This window comes from Colossoma macropomum, unplaced genomic scaffold, assembly GCF_904425465.1.
Source record: "Colossoma macropomum unplaced genomic scaffold, Colossoma_macropomum, whole genome shotgun sequence".
NCBI lineage: Eukaryota > Metazoa > Chordata > Actinopteri > Characiformes > Serrasalmidae > Colossoma > Colossoma macropomum.
In genome coordinates this window covers 4,988,496-5,000,720 of record NW_023494786.1, presented here as the reverse complement: position 1 = coordinate 5,000,720, position 12,225 = coordinate 4,988,496, and the positions used below count along the sequence as shown (strand labels likewise).

At 40.0% G+C, this 12,225-nt stretch overlaps 1 protein-coding gene across 1 annotated transcript in view; it reads left to right on the top strand.

Annotated features, from left to right (window-relative positions):
• The first annotated feature begins 262 nt into the window (after positions 1-262).
• slc8a2b (solute carrier family 8 member 2b) overlaps positions 263-12,225 on the top strand; it is a 124,571-nt gene continuing 112,608 nt past the window's right edge. The window contains exon 1 of the mRNA XM_036558405.1: positions 263-389. The gene's annotated coding sequence lies outside the window, so the exon portion shown is untranslated. The remainder of the gene's footprint in view (positions 390-12,225) is intronic.

Below are 12,225 nucleotides of genomic sequence, written 5' to 3'. Positions count from 1 at the left end.
GCTTTCAACTAAATGTGTCGTGCTGATGTACGGCAAATTTTCTGAATTAGCTCAGGACGCAAAAGTTATCTGGATTATCTCGGATTGTCAAATTTCAGGCATACGCCTAGGTATAAATTAGAATGCGCGTGCTCATCACTTTGCTCTGTGCGCGTGCCTGGGCTACCCTCCCCTCCCAGCGCCTGGTCGCTCGTTAGTGCGAGCGACTGTTTGTACAGGCGGGGAGAGTGAATTACAACTGTGTGACTGTGAGGCTGTGAGGCGAACCGCTGAAAGAAAGCGACCACAATAACGGGACCGGTGTTCAGTCTACGTAGCAGCAAAAGCAGCACCAGTATGATCCTCGTGTCCACGCCTGCCTCGAGCAACACGAGACACTAGAATATAAGGTAAATCTGCTTGTTTACATCAGCTACAGTATTGAGGTGTTGGGGGAAGTGTTCTCGATGTGACGAAGCCAAGCGAGTGTAGCCTCAGAACTTGTCCGGCTATTACGCGGCTGTTCGTTCAGAACGAAATGATAAAGAAATATAGACACTAATATATGCAGAGTAAACACACCAGAGTAAACGGCTGTTTCGGTGGATTTTAATGCGTATTTCTTAGGCAGTAAAGGCGTCGTTTGCTCCGTGTTAAGCCTTTCAGGCAGAGAAGCGTGCTCTGCTGCTACTGTTGTGGCACATTGTCTCTGTGCGGATAGTTAAGGGGGAATTCCACCGATTTTTCAGAATTTCTGAATAATTCAGTGTGTGAGGTGTAAAGAGAGTCATACAGTCATACAGAGTGGTTTGATGTGAAATGGCTTATTGTAGAGAAACATACAGCAGGTGGGGGGGCAGGAACCAGGGGTCACGATGTCTGTGAAACAAATATAGCCATTTTTATTATCCATAGCCGCCAGAGAACCTACATGTGAGTTCTGTGTTTTTAGATGTGAAGTTGGCAATGTAAAAACGCTGGTGCAACTGGAAAACTAAGTTTTCTGTAGGGACTATTTTGCCTTACAACGCCCTGCATGCACCACTCCACCATGAATGAATGGGAAAAAAAAGCTTGAGGCTTAAAGCTTATCTTAAAAGGATCCTATCACCGCCACTGTGAAAAATTTTGACTCGGAAAGATAATCTAGAACGGAGCATTTGGCATCAAACCACAACTAACGACTTTGTTTACAATTTAAACATTTAATTATGGTAAAATTCTGAAACATTGGTGGAATTCCCCTTTAAGTTTGAATGGTGTAGAAACACTGTCCTCTCATCTGCCCAAAATAAGACTCTCCTTATCTATCTTGTCTAACATGCACTTGTCCATCCGTTGACATTTAAGATGGAAAATGACCATATATCCTTTTCTTTTCTCGCACTTTTCCCTAGTGGTTGTCGAGCGCGTTTGGGTCCAGGTGTTTTTGCTGTATGACAATTCCCATAGCTTTTATTCAGCATATTTTTGGAGATTGCTGTACTGGCTAATACCATTTTATATATTATGAATTATGAATGACCTGTGTAGAATTTGTTTCCACTTCCATCTGTCGGCGGCTTTAATTGCAAGAGACAGCGCGTGCAATGTCCCTTTTGGATTCTGTGCAGTGTGATTGCTCATGCGAAAGCAGTTGATGCGTGCACTCGCGTAGTCTCCTCATGTGTGTAACTAATCTGATCTCGACCTCGCAAGCCTATAGAAACCCGACATCCTGTGATTACACTGTGCTTTGTGGAAAAGCCCGAGCTGGTTTCTGCCTGTATGTCAACGGAAAGATTTTGCCTTATAAACTGCACTTCTTTGCACGAAAAGAACGACCTCCTTGCTTACCCTACAAATAATAGAATATGATTAGTGAGTGTCTTAAGAAAAGGGTGAAAGTAGTAGGCTCGCGCAGATAGACAATTACACTTTTAGATGGCGCATTGATTTAATGTGGTTGCGCGCTATGCTAGATGAGTCTTGGGGACGTGACGGGGATACACCATGCAAGAGGGCTTTCCTCGTATAGGCAGTATGCTGCAGAAGGGGTTTCCCCCTCCCCCCACCTTCTTCCCTCGCTTTCTAAAGAGAGCTAGCCTGATGATGTACACTCTTGTGTTTCTTTCTCCATTTACATAGCATAAAACTGCTTAGATCATCGGTGCTCATCTTGTTTTGGAACCTAAGATTTCAATTAATATATATATATATTTGATCAAACGGGATTAAGATGCAAATATACGCAGCGAGTAAGAGTGGGAAGGAAATAGGGATGAAAAGAGTAACGGAAAAAAGACAGAGAGGGGTTTCATTCATTGAGAAATGTGAAAACAGAATTATGTTGAGTGGGATGAGAGTGCATTATGTGTTTTAGTTTGTTGGGTTTCTGATCCTGTCCAAGAGCTCACTTGCTCACTATCTTATTTACTCACTCACTCTCTCCCTCATTCATCTTCTATTTCACTCAGTCAGACAGTCAGTCAGTCAATCACTCACTCATTCGAGGCCTCCCTCGCTCACTCCCCGTCACTCACTCACTTACTCCAAGACTGCAGGTTCTGGCCAGTTGGGTGTGGCGCAGTAACTCTCTCCAGTCTAATCACCAAATAACCTCTTCTCTTCTCCACCTTCTTCTCCTCCTCTGCCGAGCTCTGTTGCTGGGCTCCCTCATCTAACTAATTACTTGCTTGGTTGGCCTTAAGTAAATTCGTCCAGGGACTCATGTCGGTGAACAGATAGATGGATGGATGAGTGGGCTAGTGAACGTTTGGGTGAACAGGAAGCTTATGGAGTCGGTGGCGGCCTAAGAATCCATGTTAGGTGTGTGTATGTGTGGTACATAATTCATGCCATTCTCTGCTTAGCATCGTGAAGCAGTGAAGCGTGAGTGTGGGTAACTGAGCTGCATGCACACACAAACACACACATACATCCATCTTAAGTAATATGTGTGTATGTGTATGTGTGTTTTCTGTAGCCTTGAAGTACTGTCTGTTAAATGAGTCTGAGTCTCAGTTCAAAAAGAGGAGTGTCAATGCATCTGTATTCTGACCTACTTGTGCTAACTTGCAGTGTGTCCTTTACATATGTGATTGTTTGAGCCTCTATTTAACATATTCAGCTAGCAACGCTAAAACAGCTGAAGCCAGTTAATTTTCTGCTTAGCCTATCAATCCATAAATATCCTTAAAAACCTTGATTGCACAACAAGTAAACTGCACCCAATCACACAGTGTTATATAAATTCTAAACATATAAAATAAATGGCACACTTTAATTTATGAATTTTGATAATAACTGGACTACAGTTTTTCATTATTTTTGTCAGTGTCCCCAAAGCTTGACCATCCTCGCAGTAGTTACAATGAAAAATATGAATGGATGGAAAAATAAATAAACGTACACTTTATTGGTTGTATATACCAATGGCAACAATTAAAACAGAAAACAACAAATTACATAGCTTATCGACCTGACTTACAACAGCCCCTATATTGCACATTCCACCCAGTATTGCACAGCACTGGCAGTATTGTGCAGTTTCCTAGGCCTTGCTGTCTAAACATTTTTATTGAAGATGGCACAAAGGATAGGTCAATTCAGTCTAACTGGTTTTGATATTATGTACTGTTATCAGTGTGAAGATAACTTGTTCAATTTTTCTGTTCTCTTGCTCACACTAATATTCATGAATATTCTGTAGGTGTATTCACATTTTCAGTGTTGTAATTTAAAGCCTCAAAAATACATTTAGAACTCCATTAAAATTGTTTGCCTTGTTAATAGAACATTTTCTTTATAGTATCATACAGATCTTCGTTCAGCATGGGTTTGATTTGGAGCAACCTTATTAATGCCAAAACGAAACACAGGAACACAGAATGACCTGCTGCGCTGCCATGCAATTTAAGCTCACACACACCTTTCTACTCTTCCCTACTGTTTCTGCCCACTCACTCTCTATTGCCCTACGTCCAGTCTCTACGGGAGCAGGTGTTGTCCAGTTGGGCGATTCATCTGTCGTCATGGTGGGGGGGTCGTCCCTCCGTTGTGAGTTTTGTGTCTTCACTCGTTTTGCTTTCATGGCTCCATTCTGCAGAATGGCTGCCGTGATGAATGCTTACCTCATCCAGTCCTGTTCCAGAACCCACTGACCTGTAAAATTCAAGACAGCGAGCAGCTAGCAGATCACTTCCAGTTTGTGAAGAAATGCACGTGTTTGACACCATAGGTACACCTGGTAGCTCTGTATCTGAAGAAGCCTGTGGAGAGGACAGGCATAATAATGGCAAAAGTCATATTTATAATAATCCCACAAAATAGCAATTTTAAAACTACAGTTATTAACTGGGGTTGCACTAATCTCTCCCAATACAGATTCTGTTACCTGCAACAGTATTTATCAATCAACTTGGAGTAAGAGTTTTTTTTTGTTGATTTTCATAATTGAAATTTGCTTTCATAATTTGAACAATGTCTTTGAATTCTACCTTGCTTTCCCTTTGAGAAGATTAGTATAGATCAGTAATATAATTGCTGCAAGAAAATGTCACGTGGCTGAAACAGACAAATACCCCGCTAGCCTAGGCTTCACATTGGACATGGTGACTTTATGCTCATTTGCAGCTGCTCCACAGCATCCTGTTGTATTAACAGTGCTCTTCTTTCTAGATTATACAACCTTTCTGTGTGCAGTTGAAAGCCTGTGTCAGCCGTGGGTGCACCTTTTAGTAGCTGGGTTCTACTAAGTGTCTGAGTATTTTTGGACATATAGTGTACGTCAAACTGAAGTCCGATGTACCAGACCATCAGAATGCTCACAGAGTATTTGTTAAGAATACCTCAGATTTATCAGTGCCCACATCACACTCAGCAGCAGTCTCTGTGATTCATTTACTGCTGATTTGCTCAGTAGCAATGGTTACGATTGGGATTACTTTGAAAGAGAAGCTATAATTCTGTACAGAATTTACTGATTGCAGCCTTTCTCATTTAGCTAATTGGACAGATGAAAATAACAATTTCAATTTCCATAGCTATTTGGGGAGGCACTGTGTAATGGAAGGAGATGCCTTTTGGAAAGTGTGCATAGTTTTTGTCTTTATTTTAGTACTAGGCACTGCTTTTAAGGGCAGCTTCACTGACCAAGTCGCTGATGAAGTTGTGGCCCAGGTGTTTTCCGCAGGGTTGTTGCCTTTGCCTTGTTTAACTTCTGTCTAACTGGTTTCATCAGTTGAGTTTATACAGAGGTCTTAAGAAGTATTTGGGCTCTTTAACCATTTAACCACTGGTAAACTTTAATGAAGTTCTTTAGGTTGTTTCATGAAATATTTAACAAACTATTTTTGTTTTTTTGTTTTTTTCAGAGGAAAACACTTTTTCTTAACAGTAGACTAATAGTAGAGTGTCTGTGGGGACAAAGCTTTAAGAAGAATGCCAACTGGACTGCACTCAGTCAAGTCTAGGGCTGTCCATCTGTTTAGAAAATGTGTTAGTAGTGGGTCAGTCCATGTGAAATCACAGGTCTCTAGGCTTACCATCTCAGATTTTCTTAATACTATAAGAAAATATGCTCAAAAGACAGTGTGCAAAATTTTCGGTTGGTATCTTCTTTTCTTTCTATATCCAGGAAATCTCTCATTTCCTGGATATAGAGACTTTAAAGAATAGGTGCTTTTCCAAACTGAAATGCCACTCATTTCATAGCAAAAATTAAGGCCACATTCAGTTTTGAAACTGCCTAAAATTACAATTTTACACACTGTTTGGCGAGGCTGTCACGATTACTTGATAGAAAAAAAGATTTTGCAGTAATAATTAGGGTACTCTGATTGTCAGGCTGAAGTTTTTCCACAAAGGGGAGCTGTTAGCATTCATGTCTCTTTTGAATGCGCTGCTGAAAAACGAAACAAATAACTCACTCTGTAGAAATATTAATAGCTACTGATTATGTAGAATCCTCCTCTATTCTGTTGTGGGAGCAATTGAGCCATGTTGGAAAATTCCCTCTCGCACTTATTTCAGCCAGAGGGAAGGAGTCACATTTTATATAGAAACACAAGATCAGACTGTAAATGAGCTTGTAATGCTCAGTTCAGTATTGATATGTAACCTTACAGTTTACTTTTTTGTTTCCTTTTAAATAGATATTGCACTTTTTTATATTCCTTTTTTTTATATCTTCTAAGAAAATGACTTGTACCAGTTATCTCTTCAACAAGCACTGTTGTCATTTAGAGACACTAGTGGAAATTGCATCTGGGAATTACCCATAAATACAAAAAAAAGGTTTAAGTTATGTTAGTATTTTGTTTTTAATTCTGCGTTGAAAATGTATTGTATTGTGATACAAATTTCACAGTATTGTCATTTGTGTATCTCGTTACATCTCTTGATACATGCATGAATGTTTAGTTAAATTTGCCTGTTGTTTTGCTTTAAAAAACAGATTAATCGACTAAATAATTGGTAGGTTATTAACATTATTAATAGTGACAGCCCTGCTGTCCAGCCTACTTGGCATATTGATGGTACTCGATTTTAAAAAAAAGCATCGGGCTGTCTGAGATGGTCAGTGAAGAACGTCACCTGAAATCTGCTGATGTGAGACAGATTTAACTTACGTTTGTGTGTGTGCGGTTGTGTGAGGACTGGAGAGAGTAATGCTGAGGTCCGTTTTGCAGAAATGTGACCTACATCTCATTGTGGATAAAATAACTGCCAAATAGGAGTATTACACCTTCTGTAAGTTTCTCCTTTATTATTTTTTTTTTTAACAAAATCATTGCTCCTTTTTACCCATCCATAACTGTTATGCACCTTTTCCTTTCATTTGTTGTTGCTGCGTTCTTCCATGAACTGCTGTTACTGTTCCACAAACTGATTCGATTTTCTTTTCTTATCTCTCTCTCTCTCTCTGTCTCTCTCTCTCTCTCTCTCTCTCTTTTGCACATCTGTCCTCACTGATTACTGAAAAGGCACACATTAAGCATACGTTATAAAAAGCTATCTGTACCAAACCCCAGCTAATGGGAAATGTATCTACTCATACAGTTAATGAGACAAAATAAAGCCGAACATACCTGCTGGTTTCTTAATAAAGTTAGCTACATGATACTATACCATGAATATGCTGGTTAACAGTGAGCTTTTTCATGCCAGTTGTATTATACATAGTGTATATATAGTATATATGTGCAAGTAACAAAATACAACTTTAATTTTTGAACTAGTCACTAATCTAGCCTACTATGGAGCCTGTAGCCTAAACTAAGCAGCTACTAGACTAAAGCATGCTGGTTTAGCTAGCAACGTTGAGAAGTGCTCAAAAAAAAAAGAATAATGGAGTTTACATTTTACAAGCATAATACGCAAATTATGCTCTTAAACTCTTGCATTTTTACCATAGCGATGTCATTTGTTAGCTTATAGCATGTGTGCTGCATACCTGATTATCTCAAGAAGTCAAAGTCACTCTTTGACTCAGGGCAGTGTAGCATCTTGTACAGAGATAAACGGAGCGGGCAGTTAAGTCTAGGGTCGAACGACAGCTGTTCTGAGGTCAGCTGAGAACCACTCACTGCTCACTGTGTAGTTTCATCGCTTTTTCCACATTGAATCTCACAAAACCCTTTGGAAACTTCAGAGGACCTTGGAGTCCTAACGCTAGTCACGGCACTGATAACGTACTGAAGCAACTGCGGATAGCAACGGTTGTTAAGTAGTGATTGGAGGATTACAAGGAGCTTGGCAGACTTTGATCGGCCATAATACAGTGAAGTGCTCATAGAAAACAAATCAAATTTCAGTATGCGGCATAATAAATATTCTGTCCCCATTTGGTTGGGTAGGCCTGTGATACTGTGGCTGCGCCCCTGAGTAGACTGTATTATTGTAATGGCGCTGTTTCTAGTCTCAGAAATAGAGGAAAAGGCAAAAAAACCCTTCTGAAACAATCATGGTCGGGACTTCAGTGCCCTCATAATTACAGCCATGGTGTGGCTAACTGGCAAACTGTAAGTCACAGTGTGTGAATGACTGCTCTCTCACACTCTCCTTGTGTCTCTCAGTCTCTCTCTCTCTCTGTGTCTCTCTGTATTGCTCTCTCTCGCTCTCCCAAGCTCTCTCTTGCTCTCACCATGATGGAGGAAGGTTTACAGAAGTAAAGGGGGGGAGGGGTATGCTGTACTGAACGTGCTCAGTCATAGTTCCATTAGCAGAGGCCATTATGCTCTGTCCACCTGTGATGGAGGACAAGGTCTGTCCACTAACTCACTTCTGCTGCCGCCACTCTTGGCCTTCTCAAGACCTTGAGTAGCGCTCACACTCAGTAGTACTCTCTCTATCATTCACTGCCTTTCTCCAGCCATATCTCTCTATTCATACACTCTCTTTCTCCAATACTCTCTTTCTCTCTTGATCCCCCCTCCCCCAGCAACCTTCAGGAAAGCAGCTAAAACAAAGTTTATTACCTCAGTTGAAGTAATGTCAGCCCAGGTGACCAGCCACCATAAAGACCTGAGAATACAGAAAAACGAAGGAAACCGAAAGAAACATACTATCCTGACAAAGTTTTAAAGTTTGTTTATAAAGCGCTTTTTACAACAGGTGACCTGCATTATTTTAAACAAAATAAATGACTTATGTTGGATTACATGAATACTATGATTCACTCAAACATCCACAGAAACACACACACAAAACCACAGAAGCACAGTAAAAAATAATCATGATAATAATTAAACACAACACTGTGTGTTTAATTACTCACTTGCATACTGCAGCTTCTTGTGATGTCAGTACTAGCAGATGGTATATTGTGCAGCGGTAACAAGGAGGTAGGCAAAAATGGCTGATTGAAACTGGGATAGTTTAACTTAGAGCTGAGTGACTTAACAAATGATTGGTAACAAATGATTGTAATAGAGTAAGTAAGTAAATAAATGCGTAAGGTTGCATTTGTTGTCTAGTCAAAGCTAGCTCCCAAAAAATTTGTCACCTTACGTGTTTAAGGCGGTAGTAACTTCAGGTTCCTGCAGATGGCTTTGCACAAGGATGATCTGACTATAAATACCTGCGAGGTGTGCGATGGGATTCATAGAATGAGAAGAGATGGTAAAGTGCTGTGAATGTCTCGTTTGATGTGTGAAAATATGCCGCAAAAGCAGACTGGCATAAATGGGTCGCAAATGATTGCCGAAAAAGAGTGAATGAATTTGGGCATACCAAAGGCCATAGTGCCAAGGCAAAAATCCCAGTCTACAGTAAATTCATGCAAAATTGTGACTGAAAGATGAAACTGACAGACAGGGACCGCTGGCATGTTTCACGGCTTGTTCCAGGCAAGTATTGCTTCCAGAAGTCAGTGCTGGTCCTTAACAACCAATTTCTGAAAGAACACTCAGCAGGGAACTGCATACCATCAACATATGGAGCAGAGTGGCACGCAAAAGGCCTTCGCTTACTTTTGCTCACAAAGTTGCCCTGTTACAATGGGCAAAGAGACACAAAAATTGGACTGTTATCTGGTCAGATGAATCTCGTTTCTGCGTGTATGTGAATGATGCCTTCTGTGAGGACTGCGTGCAAGTTGTGGTTCAAGCTGGTGGAGGCTCTGTGATGTTCTCGGGGTGTTGTAATTATGTGGAAATGGGTCCTTTGGTTGAGGTGACAATAAATTTGAACCACAGTGCCTACACTGACCTGGACAACTAGGTTTTGCCTTTTGCTCATCATCTTTAATACTCTGTATATTTTTCTTGTAATTTTTGTACATATACATATATCTTTATATTTTTATTGTTTATTCTATTTTATATATTGTTTGTATATTTCCTGCTGCTCTGTCTTCTGTGCTGCTGTAACACCGCAAATTTCCCCGTTGTGGGATTAATAAAGGATTATCTTATCTTATCTTATCTTATCTTATCTTATCTTATCTTACTAAGAAACATAACATTCCTGTCCCTGCATTCCAAGATGACAATTCTCACATTCACAGGGCTGCAAATGTGACTGATTGGCATGATAAAAACATTTAGGAGCATTCAAACATCTGGACTGGCCCGCTAAATCCCCAGATTTAAAATATGTGGAACTACCTAGAACAACGAGTAAGATGCCAGGGAAGCAAGAGTGGCTGAACATCGATGTCGCCTACATCCAGAAACTTGTCCAGTCCATGCCAAATCACAGCTGTTATTCGTGCTTGTGGAGGCATTACACAATATTTGGTATATTTTAGTCACAGTGGCTAATTTTTTGTCTATAATAAAATTACATTAAAGCCAAGTTAAATGGCTTTTGTTTGGTTTATTTATGATCAGCAGTGCCTAAAAAGTGGTTTGAAAATCGCCCCGTGTTTACTTTGTTATTCACGTCCATGCTTGTGAACACTGCTTAAGTCCCTTGTGTACTGTACGCCTGTGAAGTCTGAGGAGAATATAACATGTATTAGTTTAAACATCACGTATTTGTTTAAACAAGCTTTTGTTAATAAAACACAATTTATTCAATTTGTATCAAAAGAAATTTTTGAAAGATGCATATGATGAATAGTTGATTTTTCCCTTTTATAATTGATGCAGTTGCATTGAGAGGAATTTAAATGATGCATTGTTTAACCAAATGAATCTTTACACCAGAATCATTGACTGTATCCTATTTGAGTTAAATAATATGCCTTGTGCGTCCTTTTCAAATAAAAGTTACCAGTGTAGCTGCACTAAAACTATCAGCGATATAGAATTGTAAAAAATAGAATTGATACAGTAATTGAAATTCCATAATGAATTTGCTTGTTGCCCTGCTCCATTCCCTCTTTTATTTAGTAAGACTATAAAACTGTTCCTTTGTTGCCTTAGCTCAAAACATCTTACAAAAGACACCTGACGATCTCTGATGACCTGAGCACTGCTGTAGGAGGCACTAGGGCTAAAATATGCTCAGTTGCAGACATTCAGTGTGTTGGACCAGCAGTGTTTTTAAAACAAGGAGGTTTTTGGGAGGTCACTAACCACGAGTAATACATTCTTTTTTGAATGCCTTTGCACAGGATTATGGAGTGGTAAATAATACTTTTTTAATTAATATATTTTATTAAATGGTAAGATGGCAGAGAAAAGGATAAGAAATAGGAGAAGGGAGAGAAATGTCCTGGTTGTCTTTGGTGCACTTGTGAAGAGTGTTGCAGCAGGCAGGGAGAGGCAGGTGCTTAGTCATCCATGCAATCTACAGCCTCAATGAGGCATGAGAGAGAATGAAAATTTATACCTTGGACCTCATGACAGGACCTCATATATTTTGCACACAGGCTACACAGAAAATGTCATTTCCATTGTGGTTCAGCCACCCCCTTTTTTACTCTTTCTCTTGTGATCAGATTTGGTGCTTTCTGTTCAATGTATGGTTACTCACTGCATTTTGAGTGTGGTACTGCCTGACACAAACACACACACACACTTGTCTTACATTACGTGTGAGGACTTCTATTGATTTTTGTATTACAGTAGCCAAGTAAACATCCACACCTAAACATAATCCTAATCTTAACTTCAGTATCCAAAAGGTAGTCTTTCTGCTATTTTAGTTCTTCCAAAAAAGAGTTGAATTTGTGGTGAAAACAGCATGTGTTTGTGTTGACCAGCAAAAAGGTCCCCACTTGTGTAAGATCTCATGTACTCCTATCACTATGAGGACATTTGGTCCACACAACAGTAGCAAGATAGGTACACAGACATACACACAAAGTCTTTGATTCTTTCAGCTCACTCTTTTGCTTTCTCTGTCCACACACATTCTCTTGACACTCACTCAGCTGAGTCTCTGTTGCTCACTTTCTCCACATGTCTAAAGCTTCTCTCTCTCTCTCTCTCTCTCTCTCTCTCTCTCTCTCTCTCTCTCTCTCTCTCTCTCTCTCTCTCTCTCTCTTACAGACACACACACACACACTTCTTGAAAAGAGGTTTTGCAGTTCGGTAGAGCAGAGCCAAAGGGATGTGCTCTGGATTTGACTGAATATGACAGAAAACACCCCATCTGCCCCCCTCGCCGGACTTCGGTTCTGTCTGATATGAAAGAGTGATCAGGGACCAAAAATCACACTATACCTCACTCCTTTTGCTGAAGCCCTATTTTATTTACAGGTGAAACATTTTTTTCCTGCAGTATTTTCTTCAAACCCTGACCACCCCTCTTCTTCAAGCACTAGGAACTAGTATGGAATGGGGTCATGGGTGGATATCCATTTGCTTGCTTTTG